Here is an 8,791-nt window from a genome sequence, read left to right as displayed (position 1 = left end):
ATGGGTGGATAAGGGGATGGCTATGGCGGGTCTGAGGTTGGGTGAACAGGGATGGACTGGCGTTGAAAGGGGGTCAGCTGATGAGGGTTCGTTGAGCTTCTCTGATAAGGAAGCGTTCTGACCGAATGTAGGTCTTGAATGCCTCTGATGTCCAGCGGCCGAGTGCCTGGATCTGAGGCTGGGAGAGGCCTTTTTGGGCGGCTGTGGTAGCTGCGCCTATGCGGAAGGAGTGGCTGGAGTAGTGATCCGCTGGGATGCCGGACAGTAGTAGAACGGACTTGAGGTGTTTTTGGAACAGAAGCGTGTGGCAGGGCGATTAGAGTCGTCGACGAAAAGCGGGTCGATGGGAGTTTGGCCTGCGGGCTCCTGTACTGTAGGTAAGCTAAGAGGGTTTGGTATGGTTGGATTGGCGACTGGAGATTGAAGATATAAATGATGTGGCCTCTTCTCGCTTGGTCTGTCTTGCTTTGCTTAATGAGATAAGAGATTGCTTCGGTGTCTAGTGCTGATAGGTCTGAAAGGGTTGGGTGGATTTTTGGATTGAAGTTGGATGTGATGGTGAGTTCCGAGCATCTGAGGAAACCGAAGAAGGCCAAAATGAACATGGCGTCGAGCGTGCGGGCGGTGTGCGTGGAATAGTAGCCTCTGCGGAGGGTGGAAATGCATTTGGTTAAGATCTCTAGAGTTATTGGCTGTCTAGCGTCTGGGCGGGTGGGTTGGGCTCTTTGGATGCCTTTGATGAGCATGTCTGCGAGCTGGTTATTCCTGGGGAGGGTGAGCCGAGCGTGAGTTTGTGGAAAAATTGGATTCCGCTGAGGTAGCCTTTGATGGAGCTAGCCTGGAGGTTTTTGGTGACGTTGAGATTGGAGGTGAACGAGGTGATGGTGAGTAGGGAAAAATCGGGGTAAAGGCAGGTCGTAGGTGTGGTGGAAATTTTTAAAACTATTCCAAGCAGTTAAGTATGATTGGAGGGTCCTGGGGGAGACGGCATGGAGGATGGAACTGAGGGAGGCATCTAGGAGGGTTCTTAGAGGGTGGCATTTATTCGGCATACGCTGGCACGAAAAAGTTTACTTTTCCGTCTGCCTAACCTTTGGCTGCAGAAGCAGCCCAAAATTTTTTGACATGCTGTCAGAGGCTATCTGCTGGATCCTCTCCAATAATTATGAAATCCCATACCTCATCCAGCTTTTAGACGATTTTTTGTTCATCTCGCCTCCCGGCTCCATCCCAGCCGCACACCTCTCAACAGTCCAGGAAGTCTTTTCCAAACTCGGGATTCCGCTCGCCCAGGACAAAACCACGGGTCCAACCACATCCATCGAATTTTTAGGCATCAAAGTGAGTCGGTTGGAGTGGTTAGCTGGCGCGGGACATAGCTGGTTGATTGGATTGGATTGGATTCAATTTATTGTCATTGCACATGTAGGTACAAGGCAACGAAATGCAATAGAGAAGAAGAAATACAGCATAACATGAGGAAAGAGAGGAGAAAAAAAAGTGTCCTCGCACTGCGTTCTTGGAAGAGAGTGCAGTGTGAGAACAGACAAAAAACCTCAGCATAAAGCACAGTCAACACAGGAACATAACTTGCATAGTAATCCTAGTTCAGACGAAACAGCCATCCGGCCAGCCGCCATTACAGCGCAAACCCACGGACCCGTTAACACCTGACAGGATGAAGCGACGAAGGCGTGGGATGGGGTTAGGGAGGTGTATGAGTGTGTGTATGTGTAAGTTCGTGTGAGTTCGTATGCCTTGAAATCCGTTTCGCCAGCACTCCAAACCAGTCGACTCAGTTCGCAGGTTGTGATGCGACATAGCAATTGCCATGGAAACGTCCTTGGACAGAGCACAAGCGCCCGACAATAACAAGGTGTTTTTGGGAGGAGGGAATGGAAGAAAGAGCGTCTCCCTGCAGTATTCACCGGAGAGTTGATACCAGAGCGGCCTTGCCAAGCCGTTCTGTTGTGGGAAGCCGGAAAGAGATAAGATTGTTTTGTCTTAGTGCGAACAGCTGTCTTCCAGTTTCACAGCTATTCTCATTGTCCATTCTGATCTCCATGTCCATCAATTTTTCATGACGGGCAGCCGTGAGAGGTTTTGGATAGCCAGTCCCGTCTCCTTAATTTTCTGATAATTTAGGGCAACGCCTAATCCAAATAGCAGAAACCCAGTTATCATTGTTCCGAATAAGAAGATGTCTTCAATGTCCTCCACGGAGAGAGCCGCCAGACACACGACCCGCCATCTCTCCCATGCGTCCATCATGTAGCCAGCAGCAAACGTCCCAGCGGGACATTTCGGTTCTCCAGATCCCGCTTTCCTACTCGAGAAGATGGTGTCAATTGCATTTAGAGACCAGTTGATCAGATCCATAATTTCGGTTTTGTAAATAGTGCAGCGAGAGTCTCTTAAGAAGGACAGGACAATACAAGAGAGCAAGCAGGGAAGTTCAGGAGGGAGGGAGGGAAGAAAAATGCGACCGCCTTCGAACAGAGCCAAACGAGAATTTTGATTTGCACTGAGGCGGTTCGGCGCAAGGAGGGGTGGGCGGGGTGATGAGAGGGCATGCTGTGGTGTAATGGGCGACAGAACGGCAGACTGAGCATGTGACGTTGCGGCAGCCCAAGAAGACTCTGTTGTGAAGCTCGGTGTCCAGAGCCCCCCAGTAAGGGCACTGGTTCCACTGAGCCACCCTGATGGCACATTTTGCTGAAAACAGCTTGTGGTAGGTGTAGAAGTGAGTGCCTCCGTATAATAAAGCGAGCTCGGCGACTATTGAGAGGTAGTCGCTGAGCTCGCGTCTCCTGCGTGGGAAAGCTGTGCAAATTACCTCGGAGTAACGGGTGAAGGCGATCGTGAATTCGGAAAATGACAGATTATGCGTGACGGATTATGCGCTGAATTTTTTAGTGTGACGGAGAAATCATAGCACATAGCAGGAAGGAGAAAGGAAAGACTGCGGGTGAGCTGGAGCTGCCGGAGGAGCCATGCTCACGCAGCTTGTGGCTGAGGGGGACGGCACGGCGCCGGGGGCAGCAGGGCGTAGAAGCGGGCTAGGGCTAGTAGCGACGGAATCCGGGGCGTGGCCCGGGCTTGCCGAGGGCCTGCTACGGCGACTTAGAGACCGGAGACCCATCCTCGCGGGCGTGGTATTGTTTCCAGGCCGTGAGTACGGGCCGCTGCGGGCCGGACTCGGTTTGTCGGCCGTTTTTGATGGAGGAGTGAAAGTCGGCGCTGGGTTTCTTGGCTGGAGAGATGAGTAGAGGTTGTAGAGCTCCGCCTTGTTCATCCGCCGTGAGAAGTAGACGTCGGCGTTGTTCAGCGCTTGTCTTAGGCTTAAGACTGTCCACTTCTCGATAGCGGGGACGAAGGAGCTGGCTGAGGCATATGAGGATGTGGGAGAAGGTGGAGGACGCCTGGAAGGGGGAGTCGAAGGCGAGACTCGGCGTCTCGAGGAGCGAGAGGCGGCTCGGGAAGGCCGACGGCCCCGCGGTGTAGCCGCGGGCTTGATTGCGGTGTCTTGGCAGGTGCTAGCGCGCTGGGCAGCGCTGGGAGACTCCAGAGGACCCTGGTTGTCGAGGGAGTTATCGTTCGTGAACAGTTCGATCTCTGACATCGTGGCGATTGGGAGTACCAATGCTAAAACTGTAGAGAGTACAGGTAAGATGGCTTGGTCTATTTATAGAAGTTCTCTCTCGGCTGATAGGATAGACTGTGTGATTGCTGATGGTGAATTGGCCGTGTTAATTATCTGCGCGTGCTCCTCCCGAAATTTGTTAATAAAACATCACTTAAAGTGACTTGCAGTGATTCATCCCTGTCTCTGCTCGAACCACTGTTCAGAAGAGGACTGACCCCATATACTCTCTTGGAGGTGCTTACAATTTAGTGCACTGAAGTGTGCAGGGATGGTTTGCATGATTTTATCCAGCTCATTTTGTAGTTTATTTTGTGACGGTAAACTGTGCTTCTCATCAAACAAATGTGTAAGGGGCTTTGGCAGGTTTGTTGCGTTTACAGTGGTGTCAGTACAAGGTGTTTCACTCTGAACCACTACTCGTGATTCCTTGAGAGATTCTGCCTCAGCTGCAGTGATATCAACCCTGTCTGTGCTCTCCTGCTCTCCCTCAGATGCAGTGTCTGTGACACTGCCAGAAGTCATAGTGGTAAACAGTGCACAGTCTGGGATCTCATTCTTAAATGGGAATCACATTGAAGTCATAATCACATTTATTTGTGAAGCACATATCATTTCCAAAAACTTAGTAACACTTTTTTTATAGTTAATACAGATCTGTACAATGTCAAAATCATAACTACTTCTCTATGACCTACTTTGCCCCCACAAAGTTCCTATTTGAACAACTTGTGTGTTTGACAATGTATGCAAAACATGAAATATGGAAATATGTTCCTGTATTATTTTCAAGGTTATAGTCACATACACTGAAATATTGAAACGAAAGTGCCACTATATCCATGTGCATATCGATGTTTGTGGCTATGTCCATAAAAAACGTATATGATAATATTTAATGTGTTTTGCAAACATTTTTTCATTTATCTTGTTTCTGAAAATACTTTCCTAACCTTCAAGGACTTAAAAAGCTTGCTTGGTGAGACTGGTGTGACTACAGTGGATGTTTTAGACTGAGTGGATGTGATGGGATCCCTACTCTGAATTGCTCTTTGTCTGGCAGGTTTGGAAAAGTCAATGTCTGCCACTGGTTTTGGAACAACCTAAAACACAGTGGGATTATACACTGACTAATCTGCAAGTATCTACTTTTTTATAAAACCAACAACACGTAATGAATTAGAATTGAATTTTAATTAGATAAAAAAGACACGTTAGCCAGCATTGAATTGCATGCACCTTCTTGTTTATTCGTGACCACACACAAGGCTCAGATGTTACAGATGGAGTGGTCAAACCCTCTCTCACACACTGTTCCACCGCAACAAGGATCGCAGCAACATGGCTACACACTTCACCTAATCTAACCACAAACATGTAAAAATGTATGGAATAAGTATGTATGCAGTAAGTTATGACGGAACAAAATAATAAATTTATTAGAATTCAGTTAGCAGCGTAAATTAATTTATTATTAACATAGACATATACACTTACCCAGCCATGCAAGTGCAATGCCCACTAATAACCTCCCCAGTCACCTTAGCAACGAACCAAGCCGAGTATGTTTTTGACAACGTTTGACTTGCTCCAACCTCACCAAACACAAGATAAACGTCGTCCACATTGTATGAGCAAATGCTTCCAACTTTTCAGCTAACGAAGTAATTGTGGGCATGCAGACTACGATATGCCTTTACCGCTTCTCTTGTGTAGATGCACTCGGTCTCAACCAGATAATGATACACGTCTGGGTACGTTATTTCAGGTAAAAGTTTAACGTTCTGAGTGAAAAGTTGTCGCCTCAGTGTCTGATTTAAGGGATCCGGTAATTCAATTTTATCGTCTATTCTTAGTTTTTGAAAATATCTTAACTGTTCCGTTTTAGCTAGACTTAAAAAGTATGTGCTAGTCATTTTGTTTTGACAGGTCTGTGATTTAAAAATGGCATTGATGATGTAACGGTCACAAAGCCCATCACTGTCAGGGCCAACCAGAAGCCGTGGATGACAGGGGAGGTGTACAGACTTCTGAAGGCTCGGAACGCTGCCTTTAGAGCTGGAGATGAGGAGGGCCTGAAGACAGCTAGGGCCAACCTTTCCCGCGGCATCAGAGAGGCCAAGAGACAGTACTCCGGGAGGATAGCCCATCGTTTCAGCGACAGCAGAGACACTCGGAGTCTGTGGCAGGGGATACAGACTATTACCCCCACCACAGACCTGTGACAGCACCATCCCCCTGCTGAATGAGCTGAATGCCTTCTTTGCTCGCTTTGAGGCACAAAACAGCACCACTGCACAGAAGACTCCACCTCCTCCCGGCGACCAGGTGATGACGCTGTCCCCGGACAGTGTGAGGAGATCCCACAGCAGGATCAATGCACGCAAAGCTCCGGGTCCTGACAACATTCCTGGGCGTGTACTGAGAGACTGTGCAGTGGAACTCACTGATGTCTTCACAGACATTTTCAACATCTCGTTAAATCAGGCCGTCGTCCCCACATGCTTCAAAGCTACCACCATCATTCCAGTCCCGAAGAAGTCATCTCCATCCTGCTTCAACGACTACCGTCCAGTCGCACTTACTCCAATTCTCATGAAGTGCTTTGAACGGCTAGTCATGCACCACATCAAGTCTGCCCCCCCCCCCCTCCCTGGACCCCTTCCAATTTGCATATAGGTCCAACCGCTCAACCGAAGATGCCATCGCCACTGCCCTCTCCTGGACTAACAACACTGTAGCACTGGCCAAGAAAGCACAGCAGCGTCTCAACTTCCTCCGCAAACTTAGAAGAGCCAGAGCCCCGGCCCCCATCATGTGCACCTTCTACAGAGGCACCATCGAGAGCATCCTAACTAGCTGCATCACTGTGTGGTATGGCGCTTGCAACGCATCCTGCCGCAAGTCACTTCAACGCATAGTGAGAGCAGCTGAGAAGATCGTTGGTGTCTCTCTACCCTCCCTCCAGGATATCTACAGCACCCGTCTCACCCGCAAAGCCCTCCGCATTGCAGGTGATCCCACCCATCCGACACACAGCTTCTTTAGTCTGCTGCCATCAGGGAGGAGACTGCGGAGTCTCCAGGCGAGGACCAGCAGACTGAAGGACAGCTTCATACATCAGGCTGTCAGGAAGCTGAACTCCCTGCCGTCCTTGCCCCCCCCCCCCTCTTTTACCTCTTATACCCCATGCAACATTGAACTTTGATACTAAAACAACACCCCCCCCGCCCCAGCTCCCCACATACCCAGGACTTTCCACCCCCCACCCCCCCACGCACTTAAAAACTGTAACCAGCACCTGTCACTTGTGCAGCATTGGACTGATCACTACCTCATCCAGCATTGACTGCAAACTACCTCTTCGGATAGTCTGATAAAAAAGACTATTCTTTTGTCACTTTAACAGACTGATAACCTCTTCTTGCACTACACATATATCTGCACAGTTTTGTTTTATTTAACTGGGTTGCACTCTTATCTATTCTGCCATGTGCCTTATGCCACTTTATTTATCTCTTTTTTTATTTTTCTACAATGTCCTCAGACTGATAAGCTCCTCTTGCACTATATATATATACACTCTATACATATACACATATATCTGCACAGTTTTGTTTTATTTAACTGGTTTGCACTCTATCTGCCATGTGCCTTATGGCACTTTATCTATCTCTTTCTTTATTTTTCTACAATGTCCTCATTTGTATATCTGTATAGTTGTATGTTCATATGTTTAAACTGTATTTATCTGTATTTGAACGTCTACTGTCAGTGTCTTAAATGTTAACTGTATGCACCAAGGGTCTGAGAGTAACGCAATTTCAGTTCTCTGTATGTATGTGCCATACATGTGGAAGAATTGACAATAAAGCACACTTGACTTGACTTGACTTGATGTTTTGTTTCCAGTCAAGACTTGGAGAAACTTGTTCATGCCTTTATCACAAGCAGGGTGGATTATTGTAATGGTTTCCTCACCGGCCTTCCCAAGAAGACCATTAGAGAGTTGCAGCTCATCCAGAACGCTGCTGCCAGGATTCTGATTTAAACCAGAACATCTGAGCATATCAGTCCTCAGGTCCTTACACTGGCTTCCAGTTACATTTAGGATTGATTTTAATTCTTTTTGACTTTTATTCATTTATAAATCACTCAATGTCCCAGGACACAAATACTGTACATTGCAGATACACTCACTGAATATAAATCTAACAGACCACTCAGATCATTAGGATCGAGTCAGTTAGAAATACCAAGGGTTCACACAAAACAAGGGGAGTCTGCTTTGAGCTATTTTGCCGCCCGCAGTTGGAACCAGTTTCCTGAAGAGATCAGATGTGCTAAAACATTAGCCACATTTAAATCCGTAGCACTGTGCTAAGTCCGAACTGACTGCACTATATTTTATGTATAATTATTTTTATTTCTAACTGTTAAATTCATCTTAAATAAATTTTAAATCACTTTAAATGTTTTTAAATTTCTGGTTTTATTGTTGTATTTTTAATGATTATTTTATTTATTTTTACGTAAAGCACTTTGAATTACCATTGTGTATGAAATGTGCTATATAAATAAACTTGCCTTACCTTGCCTAAACACTTATAGATAAGAACACAATAAATGAGAACGTCTGAACTCTTCTTAACTTTTATTCTCCTTCACACTACAGAGAAAGAACTCAAAAACCCATGACACTCTAGAGCGGAAAGTGCGCATGCCCATTGCCTATCTTCGGCAAGCGCCGTGGGGATAAATGCATTACACACACACAACGAGCGCCAATACATCAAGAATTAGTGCAACATAACAGAATCAAATAAAGTCTGTTACAATAAGATAAAGATGCCCAGTTGTTTGACACCATAGCTCATGTCTTGTGTGTGTCTGTTTCCAGAGGTGTAAAGAGTACCCGAAAAACCTTACTTGAGTAAAAGTACAGATGCAAGTTACAAGTCACCAATTACAAAACAACTTGAGTAAAAGTCTTAGAGTATCTGATTTTAACAGTACTTAAGTATTGTACTTATTAAATATAGGCTCAGAGATGCACTAGTCAAAGAGACGTGCCAGTCAAAAATTGTAATGTTGTGGAGAAGCTGGGGAAAACAAGCAGAGGCAAGGATCTATGAGTAGGTATTTTAT

This window comes from Barbus barbus (genome assembly GCF_936440315.1).
Source record: "Barbus barbus genome assembly, chromosome: 16".
Classification (NCBI taxonomy): Eukaryota; Metazoa; Chordata; class Actinopteri; order Cypriniformes; family Cyprinidae; genus Barbus; species Barbus barbus.
This window is presented reverse-complemented; position numbering follows the sequence as displayed.